Below are 15456 nucleotides of genomic sequence, written 5' to 3' on the forward strand. Positions count from 1 at the left end.
AAATCAAATCCTCTAGAGGTCTGTTTTTGACAAAGCAACAGTACATGATTTAAATAAAAATTTTTAAAAAAGTTTATTTTACATAATAATGTCCCACATCATGACATCTAGATGCTATGACACCTTCGATGGACATTAACTGGGCAATTAGAAATGTTTTGTTTTCAAAAAAATTTTTTAAATCTTCTTTTACATAATTTGTGTGCTTGTACATTAGCATAGCTGCAAATAATGCTAGACAACAACAACAAAAAAAAAACCCAATCAAAATCATATATTTCAGAAAAATTAACCATAGAGCTCCATTTGGGCAAGAAGGGGACATATTTAGGCGCTGTTAGAATAACACAATAAATTCAATGTTTGACGAAGAAGCTTGCAGAAACTGCACTATGATTAGCATCACCGTTCTGACACAGAGCTCATGCTAATCGGAGCAATTAGGTAACAGCACAGGTCTTAATTTATGCAGCTGGGACCAGCTCCCATTTCTAAATGCAGTAGAATGACAGCGATTGTCAATTAGCTACGTAGTAACGGGGACATTTGATGCCACATTCGATGCCACAGATGGAGACAAAATCATCACCATCCCTCCTGCTAATTCTAAGCCTGATTTGCATGATCCATTTAGAAAGTATTTATGAGAATGGAAAATGGCTGTCGCCACTGATGAAGCAGGTTGAATTGATTGTCAGAGGTGAATGTGCTTATTTTTTGTGACTTGTTTATACCTGCAGTAATTTGTGCAAATAGATTCACTATGTGAATCACTAATTATTTAAATAATAAAGCAAAACAAGTAAAAGTGAATAGAAATTATACTGTTTTTGTAATGGTGAGAGTGTGGTTCTTGAGTGCCATACTGATTTGAGGCTGACAATAACAGCTAATTAGGATTTCTAATTAAGCAGTCAGCAGTTTTGACAAATGAGGAGCTATGTAATAATCACCAGAAAGTAGGGCAACCTGGGCAATTTTACTTTAAAACCGCCTTTGCTGTAAGCTATCATTGGGCCATACAAAGTTCAGCATAAGGTTAAAGTATACTGAGGATATATAAGGCCAACATGTCTTAAATATGTGTTAGCATCTATATATATATATATATATATATATATATATATATATATATATATATATATATATATATATATATATATATATATATATATATATATATATATATATATATATATATATTATATATATATATATATATATATACATACATATATATGCAAAACGTTTATATATAATATATATATATATATATATATATATATATATATATATATATATATATATATATATATATATATATATATATATATATATATATATATATATATAATTTACATTTAAAAAATGACTTGCCCACATCTGCCAGAAACCAATGAATTACAAGAATGCTTTATAGATAGCTTGAGTAACTGTACCCAACTTACAAGTAATGGTGACACATAATACTCTATTTAAAACTTTCACACTCTTAATTTACTTTTTAGTTTGTCTCTGGATAAAACAAACTGCTTCCAATAGACTCTCTGTTTAAATATAGCAGAAAGGTTTTGTTTGTTTTCTGATCAAAGTGCAGACATGAGCATAGCTAGATTTAGTTACATCAGAGATGCTGTCTAAAGAGGAACGCCTTGTAATGTCCTATTTTTTGCACATCTGATGCTACAAAAGGTGTGTAATAGCACATTCACTTCTGTTACATTGCCAGTGTGATTAAGTAAGACCTCAAACTTGACAGCAGAAGCAGCGGATGTGAAGAGGTTGAACAGACGTAGGGAAAACAAAAGGATGGCAAGAGAAAGGCCATTTTTGGTAGAAGAGCACTGTGCAAAATCAGAGCATTGTGTAGGTGTGAATCAAAGTGCATATAAAGCTTTTTGCAAGCTCTGAAAGTGTCCAGGGAAGGAAAACCCAGAAAGCTGTTAGAGAGCGAGGTGACAAGATGAGACATAATGTGACAGCTGTCACGTGTCACCTTCTGAGGACAGATGATGTTAGAAAAAAATAGCAATACCTTCCTGATGCTGCTGTGAAATGGTCCAGAAACTGTATCATTTCTGACTTAAAAATGGTGCAAAGGCTACTTTTGTTCACATTCTTCCACCAAATGTGAACAAAAGTAGCTTAGTAGCTTGAGATGCTTACTGAATAACTGTACATACTCAAAGATCAAAATATTCACAGATGGGCTCTGTTTCCTTAGAGTTGGCTATCTTTTGCTGGTCAATATGCTGTATTTAGCATACAGCATATCTTTGAACTTATTGAAGTTCAAAAACCTTTCAATAAGACCGTGATAGAGTAACTCTAACCTTTTTATTTTTTATTCATGGTTGGATGTTTGAAACTTTGTATGAGAGAAAATTACTCCAGTTCAACAATAGCTTGGCAAAAGTTTTGCCCTCTCTCTAGTCTAGTGTAGAAAAGAAAACAATACAATTAATTTCTCCCAGAATTTGCAACATGAAATAGCCCTCATGTTTTCCAAAATCTGCCTTTGATTGGACTGATTGGTCTCTCATGACATCTCCTTATGTACTGCAGAGAGAATACCATGAGATTCTGAAAAACAGAACCAGAGAACCCAGTCAAGTCAAATCTAAGACTGATCACTATGACTCATGTGCGGTAGATATTTTTGTTGACATTGTTTACTTTGCTAGGTTTGTCATATTTTCAGGTGAAGTCTCTTCAAGAATTTTTTTCTAGCATGCCTTAGACATGCGGTCAATGTCACCTTACTATGTTTCTTGAAGGGGTGATTTCATCTGAGAATTTCTGTTTATGTTGGTGATGTCACTTTCGATTGAAGGGTCATGGAGAAAAGTTGTTCTGATAGGCGAACAGTCAAGTCAGAGGAAGGCAGGATGAGCGTTTAGGTGATTTTCACAGCCTGGCATAATTATTATTAAATACTATAAATGTTTTTGTCAATTCTTTTCTCAGTTTTTGCAATGTCTGAGCATAATTTACACAAATATCTGATGTAGTTGAGTCGTCATTTTCATACTCCCATTGGTATTTCCCATGTCTAAATTGGATTTTATTCCACACTTTGAGCAGAGAGAGAATGTGCTATGCAGTGTGTGAATGATTGGTATGCACATAGCTGCATCAGAAATAAACTTGCTAATAATGGACCAAATCTTGCTCATAAATCTCAACAGAAATATCTCGGAGAGCCTCAGTGAACAACCTCTCCTACATATTAATTCTTTAACTGTATTAAATGGACTTCACACAGCAATGCAAATTGCTGTGTGTGTGTGTAAGTATCATATACTACATATATGTTCATTGATTGATATAAATACACAATTCCTCCCATAACTTTGCAATCCCATTTATTTGAAGTGGAGTATCGGTTGTTGTAGTTGCTCAGTTGTCCATATAGCCCAACTGAGACAGAAAGACAGCTGAACACACCTGACCTTTAATATAGTCTCTGTTTCCAGTCTCAGATTGTCAGACACCAGTGCCTCACACCTTCCAGGCTGCTTCAGCTATTCATTGATTAAGATGGGGGGTTGGAGAAGCTATACATTTAAAAGGCATAGTGTCTTTGTTCCCACCTGTCCTGCGTTATTTATTATTCAAAGTCAACTTTTTGGTTCTACATAAGCATAACAAATATGCTTGCAAAATCCAATTGGTCAACACTATAAATACTTCTAGCACAATCTGGTAACCCATCTGCTGTAGTCTAATGAATATACTTCTGCAGGCAATGGTCTATATTTCTGGGCTTCCTGCTTATAGCTGGCAGATATCTGAAAACAATAATGATTTGCAGAGATGCCTTTTTTCCATAGTTGATCGCAGTGTTTTTTATTGTTTTTATAAAATACATCGTTATTCAGTGAAAACCATTGATTGCAAGGATTCTAATTTAGTCAAATTTAAGAGCATATTTAGATTGCTGTTTTTGTGACTGGACAAAAATAACTGCATTTTTTGTAGTTATTGAAGTTGAAACAAACAATGTTACATTGTCCCTCATCTGGATTTGTTTGTGCTTGTTTTATGGAGGGCTAGAGATATGGGATCAGAAATAAAAGGAGTATGTAGAATCAAGACGTGTGAGCTATAAGTAAAAATTTTAACATAAGAAATAACTTGCAAAGAGGTTTCAGCAGGTATGTTCAAGCATTTTTCAAAGTAACTGTCAATCTTTAAATAGCCTCTTTGGGAAATACCTGGATATGTGAACGTCTGAAGTCTGTAATTTCCCACATCCTTTATCATTCAGTCATATAGCTTGTAAAAACTCTAAAATGATGCGAAAGAGGGTCTTGCACCACTTTTCACAGGTAAGTAAAACTACTCCTATGAAAACAATTATGATTTATATTGTAAAATTTTCCAAAAATCATCTTGTAATTTGGTGCACAAATATACAGCCCGTTTCAAGTTCTACTCTACAAGTTGTATATTTTTAAGACAGGAATTTCATTTTATAAATGTCTATATAGTCAGAATCAGAGGTGGGGCTTGGATCACAATAAAACATGGTAGATATGATGGGATATGTAGAGGGCATAGACTGGTTGAATTAATAAAAAAATGTCAAAGGCGCAATTTTGCCTCAGTGGTGTTATTTAAAACAGATGCTAACTAACCTTTTAGCTTAGTTCACTAGCAATTGAATCTAACATATTTAGTCACGTCTTCAATGTTCTGTAGACTTCTCTACTTGACTGAGAAACCATTAAGCACAGCAGCATTAATTGTATTCTGAGGACAATACCGTTGCCTGCTTCAGTTGATCTCATCTGGGAACACGGCACAAGCCATTGTGAACAATCGCCACTATGACTCCAGTTTTACTCAGACAATTACTGACAAGTCGTGCCACCATTGTATTGACGCACTGTACTGTAATGTATTGACTTTCTCTGGTTCTGAATATCAGGCGCCTGATTCAGGATGTGCTTTCATCTGAGAAGGCTGTTTATGTTGGTGATGTCACTTTCGATTGAAGCTTCTTTTCCTCTGCAATTATCTACGGCTGTGCCCTTTTGTTTATGTGTCTAATTCCTCCATTCATTCAAATCAGGCCTTCGTCTGGTACTTTCTGTGGAGCCCTGGTGGAAGCTGATGAATGGATTGGACGTTTTAATTAAAAGAGTGGAGACCTTTGATTGGGTCACCACTAGTTTGTTCCCCTACCGTATTGTTTCCTGGTGCTGCTAAAGGAGCAGAATGATACAGGAACATTAAGCTCATTTTGTTTTACCTGCATTTTGTTGTTCAGATTTTGAAATGAAAGAAACTACAGATTGGATGCACATATTTTGCGCTCTAATATAAATGATTTAATCCGCCTCAAGAACAAGCTCTTTTACCTTTGCCTTGGAAAAACTTTTGAAGCGCTTGAGCTATTACAGCAATTATTATTAATTATTATTATCATAATTATCATACTATTATTAATTTTGTCCTGTTCTCATGACAACTTCCAGTAGTTCTACAGATCTGGAGTTCATAGCAGTTACAAGAAGAAAGCCCTAGGAGTCTTAGTATCACAGCAACCATCTGAAGACGAGGAAGATTGCACTCTTATTTTGCACATACATCTACTATACATCCACACATATAGTAGATCGGTTTAGATTGGAGTTTTTCGGGCAGGGGCGAGGTGAGGAAAAAAGTAACGTCACCAAGCATATGCCAGAATTAAAAAATTGTTTTATTTGTAATGTAAATGAAAAGACAAGACTCTGTGCCAAGCAAATTAAATATGAAAAAAAAACAAAAAAAAACAAAAAAAAACAAAAAGGAAATATAAACATGATTATATAAAGCCTGAATTTTTATGGTTCGATCTGAAGACGCTCCTCTACCAGAGTTTTGTTTGTCATGAGGTGCTAGCTAATAAAGCTATGAGACCAGGTCGACTCATTTGTCATAGTGAGTTTGATGAGCAAGTCCAGGAGTTGTTTTTGTCAAGAAACTAAAGGAAACATGGTCATAGCAGAAAGTGGGTCATATTTGACCCAAGGCAGCTGAAGTATCATGGCATATGGCACCCAGACACGTTAGAAAAGAAAATAGAAACCAGAAAAAAATATCTCTAATTGAAGGTAAAATACCAGTAACTGTGGTTTCCAGAATTTGACTATATTAATATGATAAAATCCAAATAAATTTTATCCATATTTCTCAATCAATCAATCAAATTTTATTTGTATAGCACATTTTAGCAGCAAGGCATTTCAAAGTGCTTTATTACATAACAAACACAAAAACATAAAGTTATCAAGTGGGAATTTTATCCATATAAATATTTGTTTGGTTTCTATGAAGCAAAGTTAAAATAAATTAAACGCAAGATAAAAAGCATAAAAGCTGAAGCAATGAAAAGCGGTACAAAATTATATCTTGTTGTTCCCAGGAACCAAAAGGCTCAGCAACACATTGTGGCCCACGAAAGTGTAGTGACTCAACTCTGCACAGACTCCAAGCAACAAGTTTGATGTTGTTTGCTTGTTTTGACAGCCCTGGAAATATTTGAGGTCATGGCTGTGGGCCAGAACTTGAACTTACATCTTTAAAACATTACTCAGCTAATACCACACCCATCCACCTCTCTGCCACTAGCCTCCTCCAGAGAACCTCTGCTCCTCCAATGCTTTTAGTGTTGCTTTCTTGCAAGCCTTTGACTGTGCGTCTGCAGGTTGAAAAGTTTAGTTTAGATTAAGTTTGGGACACATCTGTCACCCGATGTTACCATGTAAAGGATCTACAACAGAACAGAAGTGTGTGATTGCAGTCTGGGTGGAAGCCAAACAATAACCAGAGAAGATGCCTGAAGATCTACTGCTTGTTCTCAATTCTGGAATATACTGTAACTTTACCAAAAATGGACTGTTAGTGATGTAGTATTGACAGCTAACCTGAATTACAGATTCACCAGTTTGCCAAGCAACATTTTGTCTGTTTTGTTACTTGCTCTGAAAATAGAATGAGAGCCAAAGAGGGTTTTACTGCTGAGTCCTCAGACAGCTGATTTACATTCCAGCTTGAATTACTGTAAAGTATGAAGCTACTAAAAGTGAAGACCTGATCATCTGGCTCTCATCATTTTTAAAACCTTGTCAGCAAGTTTTTTTTGTTTTTTTTTTGTACAAGAAATCTTTAGTTGCCCCTGAACTCTTCAAATAAATACAACAGATACTTATATTGTACAGTTCTAATGGATGTTGGATTGATTTAGTGTGGCCACCTACAGCTAACCTTCAGTTTATGACTGAGCTGTCATGTTTATGCCTTTCATGCTTTCTGGTTGGATCTCTTTTGAATCCTTGATCATGTTGGCCTTTTAATTTATTCCAAATGTAGTCAGACAGCCAAATTTCTTTCCATTAATATTTAACATCAAATTAATCACAAGATATTTATTAAAGGTCTTGCACGTTGAAAATATGTGGCTTTGTTTAAACACCAGATTCAAGAAAATGTTTGTTGTGTCAGAACTCCAAAAGCCTCAGCACAGTTTATCAGCTTTAAATGCAATCAAAAGAGCTCCCTGAAATTGTTAACCGTTGAAGCATTCCCTAGGATTTATTTACTTGTTTTTGCATATCAGCCCCATTCCAGTTTTATGATTTATTTTTGCCTTGAAAAGTGATTGGCCATACATGCTGCTCTCTGAACCTGTACTTAACATGGAAATGTTCGAGTACATCTATGGTAATTTCCCATTTCTCATTTGCCCCCTTATTTGATATGACAAATTTTATGTCTTCTTCAGTGTATGTAACTCACTTTAGCGCTCCATAATATTCACAGTAGAATCTGATTGTTGCATTAAAATTATGTGCACAAAAAATCTGAAATGACTCGGTTTGTAAGTGTATACGTAGATTTCAAGAATACCAAAAGGCATCTATTCAAACATAATAGAGATGTCACACCTGCATTGTGTGACTTCGAACACAATGCAGGTGAAACACAGTTTCATTAATTCCCTCCTCTTTAATACAGTGTGACTTGATGTTCTTAACGTTCTGTGAGTTAGGAAGTGCTCTGGATGAAATTGGAAAAGTGTAGGGAAGACTGAATCCCATTTCAGTTCCAAATTGAACACAGCTGCAAACAAAAAAGTGAGGCATCATCTACCATGTCTGAGTCTCACTCCATGCAAAGAAAGCGTTATGTTAGCGTTAAGTGAACAAGGATATAATGCTTCTTGTTTTTGTGTATTACCAATGTCTACACATTTGCATTTATATGTGAAGCCTCTCTGATGCTTGTGATTAAATTAAGTCTGACCTGATGGTGCATCACACAGATGATGCAGCACCAACTGCTGAAAATAACCAGTCTATTTCAGCTTGTGGGGGATCACTCATGTTGCATTTACTGATTACCAAATGACTTCCAAATAACTGTGGCTTTCCTGCATGTTTGTGCTTCCAAAGTCAGCTTTGTGCATTTTCTTAAATAAAAGACTGAAAGCCCCATCATTCTACACTTCTATTTCACAGCTTATGCAGAGTATGTGAAAATGTACAAATAAAATAAAAATCAAATGTCTTACATTGTAAGTGATCAAGCTTAATCAGAATAAGTTTTATTCACCAAGTTTGTGTCCATAAACAAGGAGTTCGACTTTGTTCATCTTATTTTCATTGAAGATATTTTAGATATAAATGTATAAGAACATATTTTTTAAAAATATGTTTATGCACATTGTTTAATTATATAATGAGGAATTATTGAATTAGAAATAGACATGAGCATGCTATTAATTGCTAAGAGAGATGTGAAAAGAAACTTTGTCAAGGATCTGTAAAGAGAACAATACTTGACACAGCAGAGTTCAAAATTATGACTGATATTTTAGAAAATACAAGAGGTTGCAAATGAAGTCTCCTTTGGGGCAAAGAAGTGTGTCATTAATCACCTCTTGTTACATAGCTTTAAATATCTAAAACCTGGCAGTGTATCCATCACATTACAGAATGTTATGTTTTAATTTGCCATATTTCCAAACAGAAGTCATCTATAAAATGTTCCACACATACATATCTTATAAACCTGCGTGCAGCTGTCAGGCAAAATGTTCAAATGTCTAATTTGCATGATTTAATTTGATGAGAGTTGGAGCAGAACACTGCTCAGACTTGTCATTACTTTGCTTGTAAACCACACAATGACTGTAATGCTCTCAGAGATGCGAAGGCTCATGTTTTCTCAAAGAGAAAATGTTGTTCCACAGAAAAGAAGACATAAAAGAAGATCAAATGAAAACTGGGCATATGGGATTTTTTTCCATACTTTTGTTCTCATACTGCAGAGAAAATTGACAAAATAACTCCCAAAGTGCATTAAATGGGATTAGTTTGCGACAGTACATTTACAAATATCACAAGTAGAATTATAGTGAAAGTTTGTAAGGACGCAGAAAACAATAAACTTCAATAAACTTCACAATAAACTCAGTTTGGTTGAAAAAATTCAAGCAAACTTATACTTTGATTTGACTTTTACTGCAGCTGAACGAACAATCCTGAAACAGACTTAATAAAATAGGTTTAATATGGGCTGGTATTGAAACCGTAGTTAGAGAGGTATCACAGGCAGGATGGATGAATGATATAAATTTCATGTTTATGCTGGTAATGGACTTGCTGTGAGTCCATTAATGCTCTTAAGAAATAAATTTAAAGGAACAAATAATCTCCCTACACCCTTCAAAAAAATCAGTCAGCAAAAATAAATTGATCACAATATATACAAAAAGATTAGCGTGATAGTTAAGAGCTCATTACAGCTTTTAATGTATACACAAATATGTCTCACCTATGCCATCTTATAGATATACTTGAATTCTGAAATGCCATATTAAGGATACTGAATGCTCCTGACTGAGGTTTTGGGTAGAAAAGTATTCAAGCAAACTAAATTTGAACAACTTGCAAATAATTCTTAACTGTTCTGACATTATCACCAGAGTCTCACTTCCAATGTGTCCTTAGAGGTGTTTTAACAGATCAGTTTGATGAAGGATGCGTCTATAAATAAATAGACTGTGATCTTCTTTTTCTTTTTTTTTCTTTTCATATTCAACTCAATTTTCAAAGGCTTATGGAAACAAGATCCCATGAGAAATGTCAAACAATAGAGAACCTTTGCTTAATTGTGCGTTTAGGCAACCGAGACATCAGAATTGAAAACAAACTAGTCTAAATTACTTCCCTTCTAAACTTACATTACTAACATCAGATTAATATGCATCAGTGTTTTCAGGTCATTGATTGAAAAGGCAAGTGTCCCCTAGAAAACATGTTGGCAAATGTTGTTCAGAGCACCTTTTCAGTCAAAAAACTCCCATTTAAACGATTAAATATATCTTTAGTAGCACATATGGTGCAAGTTTGAGTTTGGCATCTATGGTCATGCCACACAACATGAACGCATATGTTTCCTCTGATCGTGTTTTCTGAATTTCAGGGGGTGAGAACGTTGTTTCTGACCTTGAAGTCCAATTGGGGTTATGGGGTGGTGGAGAGACTGAAGAGAACTGAGCAGAAGCTGGCAGCAGCAGGCAGGGAGGCAGTCATGCAGGAGCAGCACATAAAATGCAGAGAGCAGCAGTAGGTTTTATGGTTTAAACAGTCCACCCAATCCATCAGTAGAAGGAGCACAGCTCCAGTTGACTGCCTGAATTCGCATTGCCTGTTAAACTTACATCCTATTAAGAAATAGCATATTAAAAAAATATGTATGCTGTTCTCAATGAAAAAGTCCTTTTTGGCTTTATAGCAGAGAAAACCCTTCAAAAATCTGACCAGCCACTGGTATTTTGGTAGTTTATCTTTGCTAATGAGCCCCAGGTCTGAGTTTGGAAGGGTTTAAATACTATCTTTGACTGTGATTAGTCATATCCCTTATTCTTAATTGTTGCCGTTAGACCCATTCTTCCCATTGCCATTTATCATTGAATTAATTATTTCCCAGTTCTCCATTCAGTTACCACTCCCCAAATACAGCATTCACCTCCCTCAACAGTTGTCATCTTTGTCATATTTCCTAAATAGTTTCTGTTTTTCTCCCAAATACACTTCCTGTGCCATGGCAGTTGTTCCTTTCTCCGTATTACCTCAATTTTCATTTATTGTATTTGGATTTTTTCTTATTGATACATTTTTTTGTTCTAATTTCCCCCACTATGAAATTGGCTCCTCCAACTCAGCAATCCATGACAAAAAGTAAGACGTACAAAAAAATAGTGAAATGATGGCACCTTTGGTTTTTAGGAACATAATTTCTGCCTTCAGTGATATCACCTCTGTAAAACACTGTAATGAACTTCAAATAACTCTGGTGACATGAAGGTCTATTTTAATTTCTAAACCTAATACTAATACAATTAAACTTATTGCAACAGAGTAAAGAAAGGACAAACACAATGGACCACCGAGAAAGTAATACATGTGCATCTCCTGACATAAAGCAGGTTTGGGTGAATCTCAGAAAATTATCTTGCTTGATTTCCCTTTGAGCAATTCCCATGAAATCGTTCAACATATAAGCTGCCTGATCAAAGAAAAAAAAAATTGACAATGAAAAGGCACGGAGAGTGCCGGATGACATCCGCCTCCATTAGTCTGCAACAACCGGTAGATCTCTTTTTATCCTCTCCTGCCGCTTACCGCCACACATTCATCACACATAACGCTGCAGCTCATGAAAGCAGCAGGCAGCACACCACTCTTAATGGAGTACAGGCAAGGCTAGCAACATGCAAATTAATATGCCACACCGGGGTGAAGACTTAATAGAGTCTTATGATTGACCCACATTTAACAAACTCTCACAGGGTAAAATGTATCGCTGTGGCAGCACTCATTTTTCCTCTCTGCTAGCAGCCATTCAAATCCCTTTTCCCAATCACAGCGTTGCCCTGGAAACGCCAGCAGCTGCCAGGCAGTCATTTAGAAATTTCAAAATGAAGCATTTGGATCTTTGAAAATTCCTGCAGTGGGAATACTGTCTGCCAAAGACACATGAGGCAAACGAGGGAGATTAACATTTTTTTGTCATTGTGTTTATTTTTGTTTTGTTTTTTTTAACATCACTTTTTTGTGTAAATGATAATCATTCTGGATAAACCAAAATGACAAACATTTTATGTGAAAACTGTGTGTTTCGCGATTTCTGTTTCACGAGCTGTGTTCATGATCACTGTTTGCGTATGCTATATGCTGAGCAGCTGTGTTTGTTCATTCCAGTTATTTTATTACTGCTGTTGTGGGGGAACAGGGCTATTTACTGGCTAGACATGTTAATTAGACCCCCGATGTGCTACCCAAGCAGATAGGAAAAGTAAAAAGGCCGACTATTCATAAACACATTCAAAAACAGGAGGTCTATTCAGTCTATCTTTTGCATGAGTTTTCCCCTAACAGCTGTCGTGGAGATCTTGATTAAATCATGTGGGGTTCATCAACAGATATTTGCCCACTTTAGGAGTCCATCACGGACTGATTTAAAACCTATGAAATCTTTTGTTTGGTGAGGAGCAACATATGGCAAATAGTCGAATGACTTAATCTCACAGTAACCTAGACATTTTACGATCATGACATGCTGCAGGCCTTCAGCTAAAGGCAACGGGGCATTAAGTAAGTTGAGATAAATTAAGACGATGTGGCTATTACAAAAGAAAAAAAAGGGAAGGCGACTTTACAGATCGCATAGATAATGAAACTATTTCAGATATTTTCACTAGTATTTACATATTAATTTGTAGAAAATTTACAGAAAAAATAAAACTGTGGTAAAACTAAAAATAATGCTTGATTTCTCAGGAAAAGCATGTCATTTAAAAATAATTGTATGATTTGTTTATAAGCGATAGTAAATAAATATATTTGTGAAAAGAAAGTGTTTTTTGTTATGCTTAAAGATTATGGGAAGATTTGCTGGTGCTTCCAAAACTCCTCGTAATACAGTTATGTTTAGAACCAAGTCTTGGACTTTGACAGCCTTGTAACAGGTGCCTTCAAGCTTTTCATCAGCAATCCAGCCTATTTAAGGAGAATAAGGATAGCTTGGCATTGCTGTGTGAATCATATTGTACATGGAGCAAAGAAAATGGAGGCAAAAGCTTTGAGGAGCTTAGAAAATATGAAAAATGAGAATTGACAGTTTCTACTAAGGACACCCTCACAGACAGAGAGAACTGTGCTACCTGTCAATGATGATCAATGGTCATTACCCCTGTAATCTTTTTTCCAAGGCTGACGTTTTGATGCTGATATCAATAAGTCATGCGTTGAAAACTCAACTGCTATTGAAAGCTGCAGTATGTATACTATCACAACAGTATGGTATGATATGGATAAACTGAGATAAAGATAGCTCCTCTGCCTTCTCCCAGTTCTATCAAGAAGCAACCTCTTGTAGTCAAGAGGCTCAGGGAAGAGGAGGAGCTCGATCTTTTCACAGATTGTCTGTGTCAGTGTACTGTCACTACATGGTGACAGCTCTAATAAATATGTCAAAAACATATTTCTTTCTAAACATCACATATGACACTTTTAATGGAGCAAAGACAAAGATTGTTATCCATCAGTATATATATATAGCTAAAACGGTAGTTTTCTTAAGACCTAGAGACATTCAGGGGAAGTGTGTGTAAAACGTTAGAGCAAAGCCATAAGTGAGCTCCTGCAGTTTCTGTAGAGGTGACATGCCAAGTTCAGACATACTTATTCTGAGATAAATTTATGAGAATTCCTATGTCACATTGCCACTATGTCACCTCTAGGTCCTTATTCCCTGGCACTGCTGCTCCTTCACTATATTTATCCCACTCAATCACAACATCTGTTGCATTTTTAACTGTAATAGGTGCCCTGAAAAACAACATACAAAAAACCAAAGTGGAACTCACCAAAATTTTACATTGACAAGCCACAATGTTTCTGAAAGGATATGTTGAAAAGATTTGATTTTTTTTTTTTTTTTTAATATTTGTACATAGAACAACACAGCTATGAAGGAAAACACCACCACACCAATGGAAAACCTTTAATCTTTTCAGGATGCTTAAATCTTGAAAATATTTAAGCATTAAGCAAAACTGGGTTGTGTGAAACACACAACTCCAGTGTTAAGTTTTTTCTTCATGGATGATTCAACAGAAAAATAATGCAAAAATCACTTAAAACTGTCCAAAAACTGGGAAGATCTTAATCCTGTTAAAAATCTATGGAAGTGTCTGGAAATATCTTGTTCAAAGAATTGTTTTTTTTACCCTTTAAAAAACAATTTGAGAAGTCAACAGGTCCAGATTACTTGTTGCAAAGTACTAGACTGTGTTGCCATTGTTGCAAACTATATGAATATTGTTTGTGAGCTTTTTATTTTGTTAAAATATCCATTTATATTAATAATCAAAAACACATTCTGGTTTGTGGAAAAAAAAACATCTTTGTTTAGAAGGGTGCCATCAGATTTGTGCATCTGCAGATTTGCAGATTTACCCTTTAAATTAAAATATTGTTGAAAAGACAAAATGTTATGGACTGGTGTTTTCCAGCCAGTGTGTACATAAATGGGGTGAATCAGGTCTAATAAACAAACTTCATCGGAACACAATTTCTAATTTACTGGATGTGACTGCAGTTGACTTTCTACGTCTTAGTCGTCAAAGATCATTCATTTCCGAGACTCATGCATCATCATAACAGCCGAGCAAGCAGTAACCATGGTTCAGATGAAGGCTTCTGCTGTGTTACCAAAGAAAGAAAAATTCGGGCTTCTCTTATTGCTATTTTCCAAACAGAAAAAGGCGACTGGAAGCCTCAAATGTTACATTAGCATCTCGATTTGGAACAGCCTGCCCTTGGCTGCAAATTTCAGGACAATGAATGGGTTTGCTCCAAGCTGATCATGTTTGAGGCTTTGTCACTTTTTCATTAAAGGGAACCCTTTAAGTATAGCAGGTTTATTGATCTTTAAAATATCTAAAATACAGATAAAATACAGTAATCTCCCTCTTTTTGGGATGTCAAATGATGCTAAGATCTGAGGATGATTTGCTTTTGCTTTTGCTTTAAAAAGTTGCAAAACAAACCCAGCCTCTGAGATTACAAGTGTTTTCTTTCTGAACATTTTTGGTGGGCTTAAATATCACAATATTGCATCCACTTGGGTAAATGTTTTGCTCGTGGTTAGTCAAGTGCTGCACACGAAACACTTTAGAGAAATATGCAGCCCAACATGGTAATTGCTGCAGTGCCATAACAAAAACCATCACGATTCATAAAGACAGGTTTTTGTTGCCACAAAAGACATCTAAACAGCTACCTGGATGTTCCTGTTAATCATTGATGTGGTGCAACCTCGAGATTAGAACTCATGGTATGATCAAACACATTGTGGCAGACAGGGAGCATCCTTAATTAATTTGTTATGGTA

Source organism: Poeciliopsis prolifica, unplaced genomic scaffold (genome assembly GCF_027474105.1).
Source record: "Poeciliopsis prolifica strain line A6 unplaced genomic scaffold, Auburn_PproV2 SCAFFOLD076, whole genome shotgun sequence".
NCBI classification, from domain to species: Eukaryota; Metazoa; Chordata; class Actinopteri; order Cyprinodontiformes; family Poeciliidae; genus Poeciliopsis; species Poeciliopsis prolifica.